Source organism: Mobula hypostoma, chromosome 2, assembly GCF_963921235.1.
Source record: "Mobula hypostoma chromosome 2, sMobHyp1.1, whole genome shotgun sequence".
NCBI lineage: Eukaryota > Metazoa > Chordata > Chondrichthyes > Myliobatiformes > Myliobatidae > Mobula > Mobula hypostoma.
This window is the reverse complement of record NC_086098.1, coordinates 5061016-5076058: the sequence shown is the minus strand read 5'-3', so window position 1 is coordinate 5076058 and position 15043 is coordinate 5061016. Positions and strand designations below refer to the sequence as shown.

General features: G+C 46.6%; 1 protein-coding gene across 8 annotated transcripts in view; it reads left to right on the top strand.

The window, feature by feature from the left end:
- Positions 1-294: 294 nt before the first annotated feature.
- LOC134337824 (4-galactosyl-N-acetylglucosaminide 3-alpha-L-fucosyltransferase 9-like) overlaps positions 295-15043 on the top strand; it is an 83284-nt gene continuing 68535 nt past the window's right edge. For all 8 annotated transcript variants that reach the window (XR_010016093.1, XM_063033151.1, XM_063033141.1 and 5 more), the window contains exon 1: positions 295-451. The gene's annotated coding sequence lies outside the window, so the exon portion shown is untranslated. The remainder of the gene's footprint in view (positions 452-15043) is intronic.

Genomic DNA, 15043 nt, shown 5'->3' with positions numbered 1-15043 from the left:
TCTTGAATAAATGATCTTGAAACCATTTACTGGACGCTTAGGGACCGTGTGTTCACATCGAGACCCCGGTCTGTCGCACCGTAGTGCCCGGGACACCCGGCCGATGGGGGTGGGGGGGGAGTACCGTCAGCCCATGCCCCTCCTGGCGTCCAGCCCACGGCATGTAAACGTGCCCAGCCCCCGGGGTCGGAGTGGAGAGGGAGCGATGCTGGGGCGAACAGCGCTGCGGCTCCCACTTCGCTGAAAAGTGACGGGTAGACGCCACTTCCTGTCGAACAAAGGCATTGCGGTGGCGAAAACGGAGCCTGCCGTCAGATACCCGCAGCAAACGCCGGCTCCAAAGCACCCGGGGGCACAGGGGACAGGGGGAGACCTTTTGTTCTCCTCCTTAAAATGGGATTCTCTGCCAGATCTGTTTTTCCCCGGCTGACGCGGATCCGATTCTGAAATTGTGAGTACTGTACCCGCGAATGCGTTGTAAAAGTATGGTTCATTCACCGATTGCACCTGCAAGTATTGTCCATCGCTGGGATGGGACTGCAACGCCGCATCGCTTCGTTTCCTTTATGTTGGCAGAACATTCCGCGTTAATAATTTTATTTTATGTTCTTCCATGAATTCAGTGTTAACGCACGATTTGCAAATACCTTTTCACAGATTTTTCTATTATATAAGCTATCTTATGTATTTTTATTTATTTATTATTGTGGTGTTCTTTATGCTTAGTGTGTGTTTTTGTGTATACTGGATTGGATCCGGAGTAACAATTATTTCGTCTCTTTTACACTCGTAAACGTGAAGAGACATTAAACAGTCTTGAATGTTGAAAAGGTTTGTAGAATTAAAAATAACAATATAAAGATAGCAGCGCCTATGGAATTCAAATGACCTTTTGTGTATCTGAATGTCGATAGGTTTGATTTTTTTTCGTATCATTCTTTCGAAGTCGACGTGAAATGATAACGCCACCACCAAAAATGTCCCACGGAGTCTTGCAGAGAATCGAGAAAGCCCGGGGCTGTTTAAAATCAAAATATCTTTTGACTGCCTATTAAAACTTTGTCAGCTAATAATGTGCGGCCACCAATCACGTTGCGAACCCATCATTGTGTTCCGATCAGTCGAAGTGTAGTGAGCGGCCACACTCGCGACGCCGTTCAGTCAACGATTCATCTTTCCAAGTGGGCCGTGATTCATGGCAAATCTCGCACGGTAATCCGCTTCCAACATTCCCCTGCCATTCCAAAGCAGTGGCTGCAAAATAGATGTTTGTTGTGTTCGATGCATTTGCAATTGTTAGCCTTGCTCTTGTACGATCAATTCGCGCAGCTCGTTTCGAGGAAACCCCGCTCAGAGCTGTGGACCTCGCTTGTTAATGCAGTTTCGGCGACGTGACTTGATTGCCAAGTGACATATTCGCAACGGAACGCCGACTTAAAGTTCATCGTTCCTCACTTCCTCTGCAGCCCCTGTGCAACATATACAATACAGAAGTCAGCTGAGGGTGCTGCCTTCCCAACCGAAGAAAAAATTCGGCATTTTGTCAAATAACCACGGTTTAGCCACAAGCTTTGTGTGTGTGCACATTTGTGTGTGTGTGTGTATACACGTGCAAGTGCACTTAGAAACATAGAAAACCTACAGCACAATACAGGCCCTTCGGCCCACAAAGTTGTGCCGAACATGTCCCGACTTTAGAAATTACTAGGCTTACCTATAGCCCTCTACTTTTCTAAGCTCCATGTACTTATCTAAAAGTCTCTTCAAAGACCCTATCCTATCTGCCTCCACCACCGTTGCCGGCAGCCCATTCCACGCACTCACCACTTTCTGCGTGAAAAACTTAGCCCTGACATCTCCTCTGTACCTACTCCCCAGCACCCTAAACCTGTGACCTCTTGCGGCAGCCATTTCAGCCCTGGGAAAAGGCCTCTGACTATCTACACAATCAATGCCTCTCATCATCTTATACACCTCTGTCAGGTCACCTCTCATCCTCCATCACTCCAAGGAGAAAAGGCCGAGTTCACTCAACCTATTCTCATAAGGCATGCTCCCCAATCCAGGTAACATCCTTGTGTGCATTTGTGTCCTAGGACTATCACCTTGTCATGGCCCAGAAGCTTGTGAGTTCCTGCGATCCCAAGTGCAATGGGGTCTGGAGTTTAGGGTTATTCATGGTGGTAAGGTCAAGGGGGAGAGTCCAGACAAAGAGCGATCCAACCACGAGCTCATCGGTGGAGCTGGTGGACGATGCTGACACCTCACAACAGCAGTGAAGGCAGAGGAAGGCTGCAGCAGGGAAGAATCCCCAGTCATCTTACACACTGTGCCTCTGGATCCTCAACCCGATCTGTCCAGGACCGTGTGGTGGCTGCCCGTGCATCAGCCTGTCCACCTTAACCAAAGCCATGCACAGGCATTCCCCAATAAGGGAATCCACCCTCACATCCTGACTATGTAGATCCTGGATCAGCCTCTACAGCCACCTGAGGATGAGGACCCAGGGATAGCCAACCTCTTAGGAGAACGTCATACTCAATTCGAGTTATTGCATTGCTGTGCTATGTGTGTGTGTATGTGTGTTCTGCACAGACAATGCAAAAAACTAACACATTATCTTGCTGAGTGCCAGAAATTGTATTGATTCTTGGACATGTGAGATGGACGTTTGCAACATCTAGGCCTGCTCGTTTCTCATTGCTGCCATCGGGAACGGCTCACAGCACCAGGTTCAGGAACAGTTATTACCCCTCAACCATCAGGAAGAAAGTACAGGAGCCTCAGGACTCACGCCACCAGGTTCAGGAACAGTTATTACCCCCTCAACTATCAGGTAGGAGGTAGAGGAGCCTCAGGACCCACACCTCCTGGTCCAGGAACAGTTATTACCCCTCAACCATCAGCTCTTGTACCAGAAGGGATAACTTCACTCAACTTCACTCATACCATCACCGAACTGTTCCCACAACCTATGGACTTTCTTTCAAGGACTCTTCATCTCATGTTCTTGATATTTATTGTTTGTTTATTTATTTTCTTTCTTTTTGTATTTGAACAGATAGTTGTCTTTTGCACATTGGTTGTTTGTCTGTCCTGTTGAGTGTGGTCTTTTGTTGATTCTGTTATGGTTATTATTCTATAGATTAATTGAGTATGAATTGAAAATGAGTCTCAGGGTTGTATATGGTGGCATATATGTACTTTGATAATAAATTTACTTTGAACTTTGAACCTTGGACATACAAGATTAGAAGGAAAAAAGGTTTTTCTTCAAAAATAGGAAGATGAATAGATTGGTTTATGTAGTTGACACTATGACTAATCAAAAGAGAATGTCACACTGTGTTAATTATAGCATAAATAGGATCATGGGAATACAAGGTGTAATTGCAATTAGATGCTTTTCTAAGAAGAACAAAGGTTTCTTTCCGACCTACCATTCTAATATATAATCTTTACACTACATAGTCTTCACTGATATTTTAATTGTGCAGATTTTGAGATTTTCTGAAATTACACAAGATATTTGTTGGCCCTCATGGGATGAGAGGGAGTTGAATATAAATTGGTACCTCTGTTAGATGTGTTCAGCCTAGGATTCATTTTTAAAACTTTCCAACATATGCTACTTGGAGTAACTTTATTATGGTAATATCTGTTAGATAATTCTGAAATACCTAACATTTACCTCTGTTTACCCATTTCTTCCCTCCTTTAGATGTTCAACTTTGCCAATCTCTTGCTTTGAATTTATTTCACCAATTCTATATAATAAACCAATGTAAACATTCCCACAGCACACAAAATGCTGGAGGAACTCACCAGGTCAGGCTGCATCAATAGAGAGGAATAAAGAGTCTGTGTTTTGGGCCAAGACATTTCATCAGGAATCTCAGCCCAAAATGTTAACTGTTTATTCCTCTCCATAGATGTTGCCTGACCATTAAGTTCCTGCGACATTTTGTGAGTGTTGCTCTAAATTTCCAGCACTTGAAGAATCTCTTGTGTTTAAACGGTCCTGCATCCTTTTTTTTATTTGTTTAAATAACTATGATTCAGAGACTCTTAAAACCCCTTAGATATGCAACTCGAATGGTAGGAAAACAATCTTTTGTTCGAGAACACTGTTCTAAAAAGGTATTCTGTAGCCCAGTGTTCCCCAACCACCGGGCCGCAGAGCATGTGCTACCAGGCTGCGAGGAAACGATATGAGTCAACTGCACCTTTTCTCATTCCCTGTCGCGTACTGTTGAACTTGAACATGGGGTTGCCAACTGTCCCATATTTGCCGGGACATCCCGTATATTGGGCTAAGTTGGTTTGTCCCATACGGGACCGCCCTTGTCCCGTATTTCCCCCGCTAAGGTAGTGTGTTCCTATGAAACCTTTCGTGCCGAAATGGCGTGAAGCGAAGAAGCAATTACCATTAATTTATATGGGAAAATTTTTTGAGTGTTCCCAGACCCAAAAAATAACCTACCAAATCATACCAAATAACACACAAAACCGAAAATAACACTAACATATAGTAAAAGCAGGAATGATATGATAAATACACAGCCTTTATAAAGTAGAAATAACGTATGTACAGTGTAGTCAGGAAGATGAAGCCAAAACCGGTCTGTGGAAAAAAAATCGGCACGTACGCGCATGCGCACACCAGTGCCCGCGCAAGGCTTCATGGTCATGGTAGTCTTTCTCGGGGTAAAGTGTCCTGGGATTTGACTGCTACTTTTGTCCCTTATTTGGGAGTGAGAAAGTTGGCAACCCTAACTGTATAAGACATGTTGAGGTGAGTTTAAACCTACCTGAACACCACCACCACCCCCCCATCGGCCGGTCCGTAAGAATATTGTCGATATTAAACCGGTCCGCGGTGCAAAAAAAGGTTGGGGACCCCTGCTGTAGCCCATCAAGAAAACAAACCCTGCAAGGTTATAGGCAGAGTGCTCAGCATAATATATTAAGTCAAACATTGTAACACAGCTGATATTTTTGTAGTCTTAGACCATAAGACCATAAGATAGAAGAGCAGAATTAGCTCATTTGGCCCATCGAGTCTGCTGCACCATTTCATCATGGTTGATCCATTTTCCCTCTCAGACCCATGCTCCTGCCTTCTCCCCGTATCCCTTCATGCCCTGACCAATCAAGAATCTATCAACCTCTGCCTTAAATATACATAAAGACTTCGTCTCCACAGCTGCCTGTGACAATGAATTCCACAGATTAATAACACAAAATACTCTGCAGATGCTGGGGTCAAAGCAACACTCACAACACGCTGGAGGAACTCAGCAGGTTGGGCAGCATCCGTGAAAAAGATTGGTCGACGTTTCGGGCTGGAACCCTTCGTTAGGACTGAAGAGGGAAGGGGTAGAGGCCCTATAAAGAAGGTGGTGGGGAGGAGGGTGGGAAGGAGAAGGCTGGTAGGTTCCAGGTGAAAAACCAGTAAGGGGAAAGATAAAGGGGTGGGGGAGGGGAAGCAGGGAGGTGATAGGCAGGAAAGGTGAAGAAGGAACAGGGGAAAACACAATGGGTAGTAGAAGGAGGTGGAACCATGAGGGAGGTGATAGGCAGCTGGGGGAAGGGGAAGGGTGACATAGGGATAGAGGAAGGGAGGGGGAGGGAATTACTGGAAGTTGGAGAATTGTATGTTCGTACCAACGGGCTGGAGACTACCTAGATGGTATATGAGGTGTTGCTCCTCCAACCTGAGTTTAGCCTCATTATGGCAGTAGAGGAGGCCATGTATGGACATATCCGAATGGGAATGGGAAGCAGAGGGTGAAATGGGTGGCAACCGGGAGTGCTACACCTGTCCCTACACCTCCTCTCTTGCCACCATTCAGGGCCCCAAATAGTCCTTCCAGGTGAGGCAACACTTCACTTGTGAGTCTGTTGGGGTCATCCATTGCATCCAATGCTCCTGGTGCGGCAAACAAATTCAGTTGGTCTATCTCGGACACTTTTCTCCCCTTTCTGGATCTCTCAGTCTCTATCTCTGGAGACAGACTGTCCACTGACATCTTCTACAAGCCCACTGACTCGACTATACCTCTTCCCACCCTGCCACATGCAAAAATACCATTCCCTATTCCCAGTTCCTCCGTCTCCGCCGCATCTGCTCCGAGGATGAGGTTTTCCATTCCAGGATATCTCAAATGTCCTCTTTCTTTAAGGATCATGGTTTCCCTTCTGCCGTCATCAATGATGCCCTCACCCGCATCTCCTCCATTTCCCGCACTTCGTCCCTCACCCCATCCTCCCGCCACCACAACAGGGACAGAGTTCCCCTTCTCCTCACCTACCACCCCACCAGCCTCCGGATCCAGCACATTATCCTCCGCAACTTCCGCCACCTTCAACAGGACCCCACCACTAAGCACATCGTTCCCTCTCCACCCCTCTCCGCTTTCCACAGGAATCGGTCCCTCCGCAACTCCCTGATCCACACATCCCTCCCCATGGATCTCCCACCTGGCACTTATCCCTGTAAGCGTAGGTGCTACACCTGTCCCTACACCTCCTCTCTTGCCACCATTCAGGGCCCCAAACAATCCTTCCAGGTGAGGCAACACTTCACTTGTGAGTCTGTTGGGGTCATCTATTGCATTCGGTGCTCCCGGTGCGGCCTCCTCTACATCGGTGAGACCCGACGCAGACTGGGGGACCACTTCGTCGAGCACCTCCGCTCCGTCCGCCACAACAGACAGGATCTCCCGGTTGCCACCCACTTCAACTCTGCTTCCCACTCCCATTTGGACATGTCCATACATGGCCTCCTCTACTGCCATGATGAGGCTAAACTCAGGTTGGAGGAGCAACACCTCATATACCGTCTAGGTAGTCTCCAGCCCCTTGGTATGAACATAGAATTCTCCAACTTCCGGTAATTCCCTTCCACTCCCTTCCCCTATCCTTTTTTCACTCTGCCCCCTCCCCAGCTGCCCATCACCTCCCTCATGGTTCCACCTCCTTCAACTACCCATTGTGTTTTCCCCTATTCCTTCTTCCCTTTTCCTGCCTATCACCTCCCTGCCTCCCTTCCCCACCCCTTTATCTTTCCCCTTACTGGTTCTTCACCTGGAACCTACCAGCCTTCTCCTTCCCACCCTCCCCCCACCTTCTTTATAGGGCCTCTGCCCCTTCCCTCTTCAGTCCTGACAAAGGGTTCCGGCCCGAAACATTGACTGATCATTTTCACGGATGCTGCCCGACCTGCTGAGTTCCTCCAGCATGTTGTGAGTGTTGATTCCACAGATTTACCACTCTCTGACTAAAGAAGTTCTTCCTCATCTCTGTTCTAAAAGGATGCCCCTCTATGCAGAGGCTGTGTCTTCTGGTCTTAGACTCTCCCAGCAGAGGAAATATCCTCTCCACATCCACTCTATCAAGGCCTTTCACCATTCGATAGGTTTCAATGAGGTCACCCCTCACTTCTGAATTCCAGTGAATACAGACCCAGAGCCATTAAACACTCTTCATATGACAAGACATTCAATCCTGGAATCATTTTCGTGAATCTCCTTTGAACCCTCTCCAGTTTCAGTCTTGATGTAAATGAAAAGTCTACTTGAGTGCAAAGTGGTCATAGTGTTGCCGCAGCAGTGATGACGGTTCTGCAGGTTGGTTCCAGGAATCGAATAGTTAACACAAGGGTGCTTAATTTTGAAGTGATTGGAGGAATGTATAGGGGAAAGCCAAAAGTCAGATTTTTATACAGAGAGTGAGTGGAGGGTATGTGGAACACAGTTGCAGGTTCCTATCTTGATGAGCTATAAAATACCTTTTCAGAATAGTTTTCTCTAACAAAGGATTGTTTTCCTTCGAGTTGAGTATAAAGGCAGATACATTACAATACACACAGTGGTGGCTGTGTGGAACGAGCTTCCAGCAGAAGTGGTTGAGGTAGGTTCGATGTTGTCGGAATGGAGGGTTATGGGCCGAGTGCAGGTCGGTGGGACAAGGTGAGAGTAAGAGTTCGGCTCGGACTAGAAGGGCCGAGATGGCCTGTTTCTGTGCTGTAATTGTTCGAGATGGCCTGTTTCCGTGCTGTAATTGTTCGAGATGGCCTGTTTCGATGCTGTAATTGTTATGTGGTTATATGGCCACTAGGGTCATTTAAGAAACTCTTGGATCGCACATCTTTAAGAGGACGAAAACCTTGTTGAGGTTTGAAGGCTTGCATGGCTCAATGTCCCAGAGAGCTATGTTGGCTGCAGTCAAGGCTTTATGCTTTGGCTCTTGGTGGAGTCATCCATAACAAACAGGTCAAGGGGTAGAGGCCATCAGTCCGTGAGTTTAGCTCAGGGCTAGCAACCCTGACTGGTCAGAAAAATTGCTACAGAAACAGCAATGAATAATCCTGTTCTAAAAATTGAGCATAAGGGTGCCAAAAGGCCCATTAATCTGCTTAGTCCCGTTGACCTGCACATAGCCCTTCATGCCACAACCATCTACATACCTGTCCGATTTTCTTTCAAATTTTGAAATTGACCCTGCATCCACCAGTTGTCTTTATAGATTGTTCCATACTCTCTCCACCTTCTGAGTGAAGAAGTTCCCTCTCAGCTTCCCCTTAAACCTTTCACTCTTCACCTTTAACCCATAACCTCTAGTTCGAGTCTAACCCAACCTCACGTGGCCAAGTGGTTAAGGCGTTCGTCTAGTGATTTGAAGGTCACTAGTTCGAGCCTCAGCTGTGGCAGCGTGTTTGTGTCCTTGAGCAAGGCACTTAACCACACATTGCTCTAGTCTGTGTGAGGGGTGGCGTCCCACACAGACTTCCAATCTGCACCTTGTAAGGCCTGAAAATGCCCGACGCAGGCCTCTCATGGTCTGAGTCGACGTTCCCCCCCCCCCAACCTCAGTGGAAAAAAGCCTGCTTGCTTTTATCCTGTCTATACCCCTCATAATTTTGTATATCCCTATCAAATCTTTGCTCAATCTTCTATGTTCGAGGGAATGAAGTCCAACCCTATTCAACCTCTCTCTTTAACTCAGGTCCTCAAGTCCCAGCAACATTTTTGTAAATTTTCCCTGCACTCTTTCAATCTTGTTTACATATTTTCTGTAGGAAGTTGACCAAAACTGGACGCAATACTCCAAATGTAGTAAATGATGAGGAGGTAGTAATAAATATCAAAGGCTGACGGCTGTGGAGGCCAAGTCATTTGGCATATTGAAAGCAGAGGTTGATAGATCCTTGATGAATCAGGGTATCAAAGGTAATGGGGAGAAGGCAGGAGAATGGGGTTGATAGGGATAGTATATCAACAGTGATGAATTCATGATCAGCCAGTGATCTCTCCCATCCATGCAACACTCTCTAACCCCTACCATTAGGCAGAAGGTACCGTAGCACTTGGGCATGAAGTGTTAGGATGGGAAACAGCTTCTTCCCCCTGGCCGTGAGCCGACTAAACTCCCTGCTACCACCCAGGTCTCATCATGTATGACGTGCCAGTAGCGGTATACTGGTTACTTTTTAAATTGTATCACTTATGCGCCTCAGTATTTGTTAATTTATTGGTGGTAATATTACCTCATGTGTTACGTGTATGGGTTATAGATACTGTGTAGTAAGCCTTGGTCTGGAGGAACATTGTCGCATTTGGCAACATACACGTGTACCGTTGAATCACAATAACATTGAACTTGAATGGCAGAGAAGACTCGATGGGCCGAATGGCCTAACTCTGCTCCTATGTCTTATGATCTTAAACCTGTACTTTTTTCAATGAGCTGAGATGATCCCTCAGCATCAATGGAGCCACTAGAAGTCTAATGGCTAGGACAATTAGTATGCTAATTATATTCATACCATTGCTCACTCAATTCGGTATTATTAAAGCATGAAGGACATCCGTCCCTGGCTCCCTCATTGGAGTATAGAAACATAGAAACATAGAAAATAGGTGCAGGAGTAGGCCATTCGGCCCTTCGAGCCTGCACCGCCATTTATTATGATCATGGCTGATCATCCAACTCAGAACCCAGCCTTCCCTCCATACCCCCTGACCCCTGTAGCCACAAGGGCCATATCTAACTTCCTTTTAAACATAGCTAATGAACTGGCCTCAACAGTTTGCTGTGGCAGAGAATTCCACAGATTCACCACTCTCTGTGTGAAGAAGTTTTTCCTAACCTCGGTCCTAAAAGGCTTCCCCTCTATCCTCAAACTGTGACCCCTCGTTCTAGACCTCCCCAACATCGGGAACAATCTTCCTGCATCTAGCCTGTCCAATCCCTTTAGGATCTTATACGTTTCAATCAGATCCCCCCTCAATCTTCTAAATTCCAACGAGTACAAGCCCAGTTCATCCAGTCTTTCTTCATATGAAAGACCTGCCATCCCAGGAATCAATCTGGTGAACCTTCTTTGTACTCCCTCTATGGCAAAGATGTCTTTCCTCAGATTAGGGGACCAAAACTGCACACAATACTCCAGGTGTGGTCTCACCAAGGCCTTGTACAACTGCAGTAGTACCTCCCTGCTCCTGTACTCGAATCCTCTCGCTATAAATGCCAGCATACCGTTCGCCTTTTTCACCGCCTGCTGTACCTGCATGCCCACTTTCAATGACTGGTGTATAATGACACCCAGGTCTCGTTGCACCTCCCCTTTTCCTAATCGGCCACCATTCAGATAATAATCTGTTTTCCTATTTTTGCCACCAAAGTGGATAACTTCACATTTATCCACATTAAATTGCATCTGCCATGAGTTTGCCCACTCACCCAACCTATCCAAGTCACCCTGCATCCTCTTAGCATCCTCCTCACTGCTAACACTGCCACCCAGCTTCGTGTCATCCGCAAACTTGGAGATGCCGCATTTAATTCCCTCATCCAAGTCATTAATATATATTGTAAACAACTGGGGTCCCAGCACTGAGCCTTGCGGTACCCCACTAGTCACCGCCTGCCATTCTGAAAAGGTCCCGTTTATTCCCACTCTTTGCTTCCTGTCTGCTAACCAATTCTCCACCCACACCAATACCTTACCCCCAATACCGTGTGCTTTAAGTTTGCACACTAATCTCCTGTGTGGGACCTTGTCAAAAGCCTTTTGAAAATCCAAATATACCACATCCACTGGTTCTCCCCCTATCCACTCTACTAGTTACATCCTCAAAAAATTCTATGAGATTCGTCAGACATGATTTTCCTTTCACAAATCCATGCTGACTTTGTCCGATCATTTCACCGCTTTCCAAATGTGCTGTTATCACATCCTTGATAACTGACTCCAGCAGTTTCCCCACCACCGACGTTAGGCTAACCGGCCTATAATTCCCCGGTTTCTCTCTCCCTCCTTTTTTAAAAAGTGGGGTTACATTAGCCACCCTCCAATCCTCAGGAACTAGTCCAGAATCTAACGAGTTTTGAAAAATTATCACTAATGCATCCACTATTTCTTGGGCCACTTCCTTAAGCACTCTGGGATGCAGACCATCTGGCCCTGGGGATTTATCTGCCTTCAATCCCTTCAATTTACCTAACACCACTTCCCTACTAACATGTATTTCGCTCAGTTCCTCCATCTCACTGGACCCTCTGTCCCTTACTATTTCTGGAAGATTATTTATGTCCTCCTTAGTGAAGACAGAACCAAAGTAATTATTCAATTGGTCTGCCATGTCCTTGCTCCCCATAATCAATTCACCTGTTTCTGTTTGCAGGGGACCTACATTTGTCTTTATCAGTCTTTTCCTTTTTACATATCTATAAAAGCTTTTACAGTCCGTTTTTATGTTCTCTGCTAGTTTTCTCTCATAATCTTTTTTCCCCTTCCTAATTAAGCCCTTTGTCCTCCTCTGCTGAACTCTGAATTTCTCCCAGTCCTCAGGTGAGCCACTTTCTCTGGCTAATTTGTATGCTACTTCTTTGGAATTGATACTATCCCTAATTTCTCTTGTCAGCCACGGGTGCACTACCTTCCTTGATTTATTCTTTTGCCAAACTGGGATGAACAATTGTTGTAGTTCATCCATGCAACCTTTAAATGCCTGCCATTGCATATCCACCGTCAATCCTTGAAGTGTCATTTGCCAGTCTATCTTAGCTAATTCATGTCTCATACCTTCAAAGTTACCCCTCTTTAAGTTCAGAACCTTTGTTTCTGAATTAACTACGTCACTCTCCTTCTTAATGAAGAATTCCACCATATTATGGTCACTCTTACCCAAGGGGCCTCTCACGACAAGATCGCTAATTAACCCTTCCTCATTGCTCAAAACCCAGTCCAGAATAGCCTGCTCTCTAGTCGGTTCCTCGACATGTTGGTTCAAAAAACCATCCCACATACATTCCAAGAAATCCTCTTCCTCAGCACCTTTACCAATTTGGTTCACCCAGTCTACATGTAGATTGAAGTCACCCATTATAACTGCTGTTCCTTTATTGCACACATTTCTAATTTCCTGTTTAATACCATCTCCGACCTCACTACTACTGTTAGGTGGCCTGTACACAACTCCCACCAGCGTCTTCTGCCCCTTAGTGTTTAGCAGCTCTACCCATATCGATTCCACATCTTCCCGGCTTATGTCCTTCCTTTCTATTGCGTTAATCTCTTTTTTAACCAGCAACGCCACCCCACCTCCCCTTCCTTCGTGTCTATCCCTCCTGAATATTGAATATCCCTGAACGTTGAGCTCCCATCCCTGGTCACCCTGGAGCCATGTCTCTGTGATCCCAACTATATCATAATCATTAATAACAATCTGCACTTTCAATTCATCCACCTTATTACGAATGCTCCTTGCATTGACACATAAAGCCTTCAGGCACTCTTTTACAACTCTCTTAGCCCTTTTTAATGCTTGCCCTGGATTTGTCGGCCTGCCACTTTTACTTTTCCCCTTTGTACTTTTTGCTTCTACGCTCACTTTACACCCCTCTGTCTCTCTGCACTGGTTCCCATCCCTCTGTTGTGAACTAACCTCCTCACACCTAGCCGCTTTAATTTGATTCCCACCCCCCAACCATTCTAGTTTAAAGTCACCTCAGTAGCCCCCGCTAATCTCCCTGCCAGGATATTGGTCCCCCGAGGATTTAAGTGTAACCCGTCCTTTTTGTACAGGTCACACCTGCGCCAAAAGAGGTCCCAATGATCCAAAAACTTGAATCCCTGCCCCCTGCTCCAATCCCTCAGCCACGCATTTATCCTCCACCTCATCGCATTCCTACTCTCACTGTCGCGTGGCACAGGCAGTAATCCCGAGATTACTACCTTTGCGGTCCTTTTTCTCAACTCCCTTCCTAGCTCCCTATATTCTTCTTTCAGGACCTCATCCCTTTTCCTACCTATGTCATTGGTACCTATATGTACCAGGACCTCTGGCTCTTCACCCTCCCACTTCAGGATATCTTGGACACGATCAGAAATATCCCGGACCCTGGCACCAGGGAGGCAAACTACCATCCGAGTCTCTGGACTGCGTCCACAGAATCGCCTATCTGACCCCCTTACTATCGAGTCCCCTATCACAACTGCCCTCCTCTTCCTTGCCCTACCCTTCTGAGCTACAGGGCCAGACTCTGTGCCGGAGGCAGGGCCACTGTCGCTTCCCCCGGGTAAGCTGTCCCCCCCAACAGTACTCAAACAGGAGTACCTGTTGTTAAGGGGCACAGCCGCCGGGGTACTCCCCATCACCTTCCTTTTCCCCTTCCCCCTCCTAACCGTGACCCACTTGTCTGCCTCCCGTGGCCCCGGCGTGACCACCTGCCTTCCACTCCTCTCTATCACCTCCTCGCTCTCCCTGACCAGACGAAGGTCATCGAGCTGCAGCTCCAGTTCCGTAACGCGGTCCCTTAGGAGCTGCATCTCGATGCACTTGGCGCAGATGTAGACGTCCGGGAGGCTTGGAGACTCCAGGGCCTCCCACATCCGACACCGAGAACAGCAAACTGCCCTCACACTCATAATGCCCCTCTCCTCAAATAGCAACAGAAAATGAATGTCAAACCTTCCTCGCCTCGCCCGCTTCCGCCTAAGCCCGGTGAGCCGAAGCCCTTAAGTCTTCACTCTGCTTGATTCGAAGAAGGAGTCTGAGTGGGAGTGCCGAAAAAGAGATTTTTGAAATTTTCGTTATTTTTTTTTCTCCAACGGCTTTCTGAGAGGCGGGACTGCGCAGGCGTGTGACGTCGGGCAGTGCAGCGCGGCAGATTTAAAAGATTTATTGTGGAGGGTGTGGTTCTTCATTGCAAAGTCACACAGATAAGAACATATAGAGGTCATAGATGCACGGTTCTTCACCTTAAAGCAGAGAAGATCACTGGGAAATTTGCCATACAGTGACCACAGCTCCCTGGCCTTTATAATTATCATGGAAAAGGATAGAATCAAAGAGGACAGGAAAATTTTTAATTGGGGAAAGGCAAATTATGAGGCTATAAGGCTAGAACTTGCGGGTGTGAATTGGGATGATGTTTTTGCAGAGAAATGTACAATGGACATGTGGTCGATGTTTAGAGATCTCTTGCGGGATGTAAGGGAGAAATTTGTCCCGGTGAGGAAGATAAAGAATGGTAGGGTGAAGAAACCATGGGTGACAAGTGAGGTGGAAAATCTAGTCAGGTGGAAGAAGGCAGCATACATGAGGTTTAGGAAGCAAGGATCAGATGGGTCTATTGAGGAATATAGGGAAGCAAGAAAGGAGCTTAAGAAAGGGCTGAGAAGAGCAAGAAGGGGGCATGAGAAGGCCTTGGCGAGTAGGGTAAAGGAAAACCCCAAGGCATTCTTCAATTATGTGAAGAAAAAAAGGATGACAGGAGTGAAGCTTGGACCGATTAGAGATAAAGGTGGGAAGATGTGCCTGGAGGTTGTGGAAGTGAGCGAGGTCCTCAATGAATACTTCTCTTCGGTATTCACCAATGAGAGGGAACTTGATGATGGTGAGGACAATATGAGTGAGTTTGATGTTCTGCAGCATGTTGATATTAAGGGAGAGGAGGTGTTGGAGTTGTTAAAATACATTAGGACAGACAAGTCCAATGGGCCTGACGGAATATTCCCCAGGCTGCTCCACAA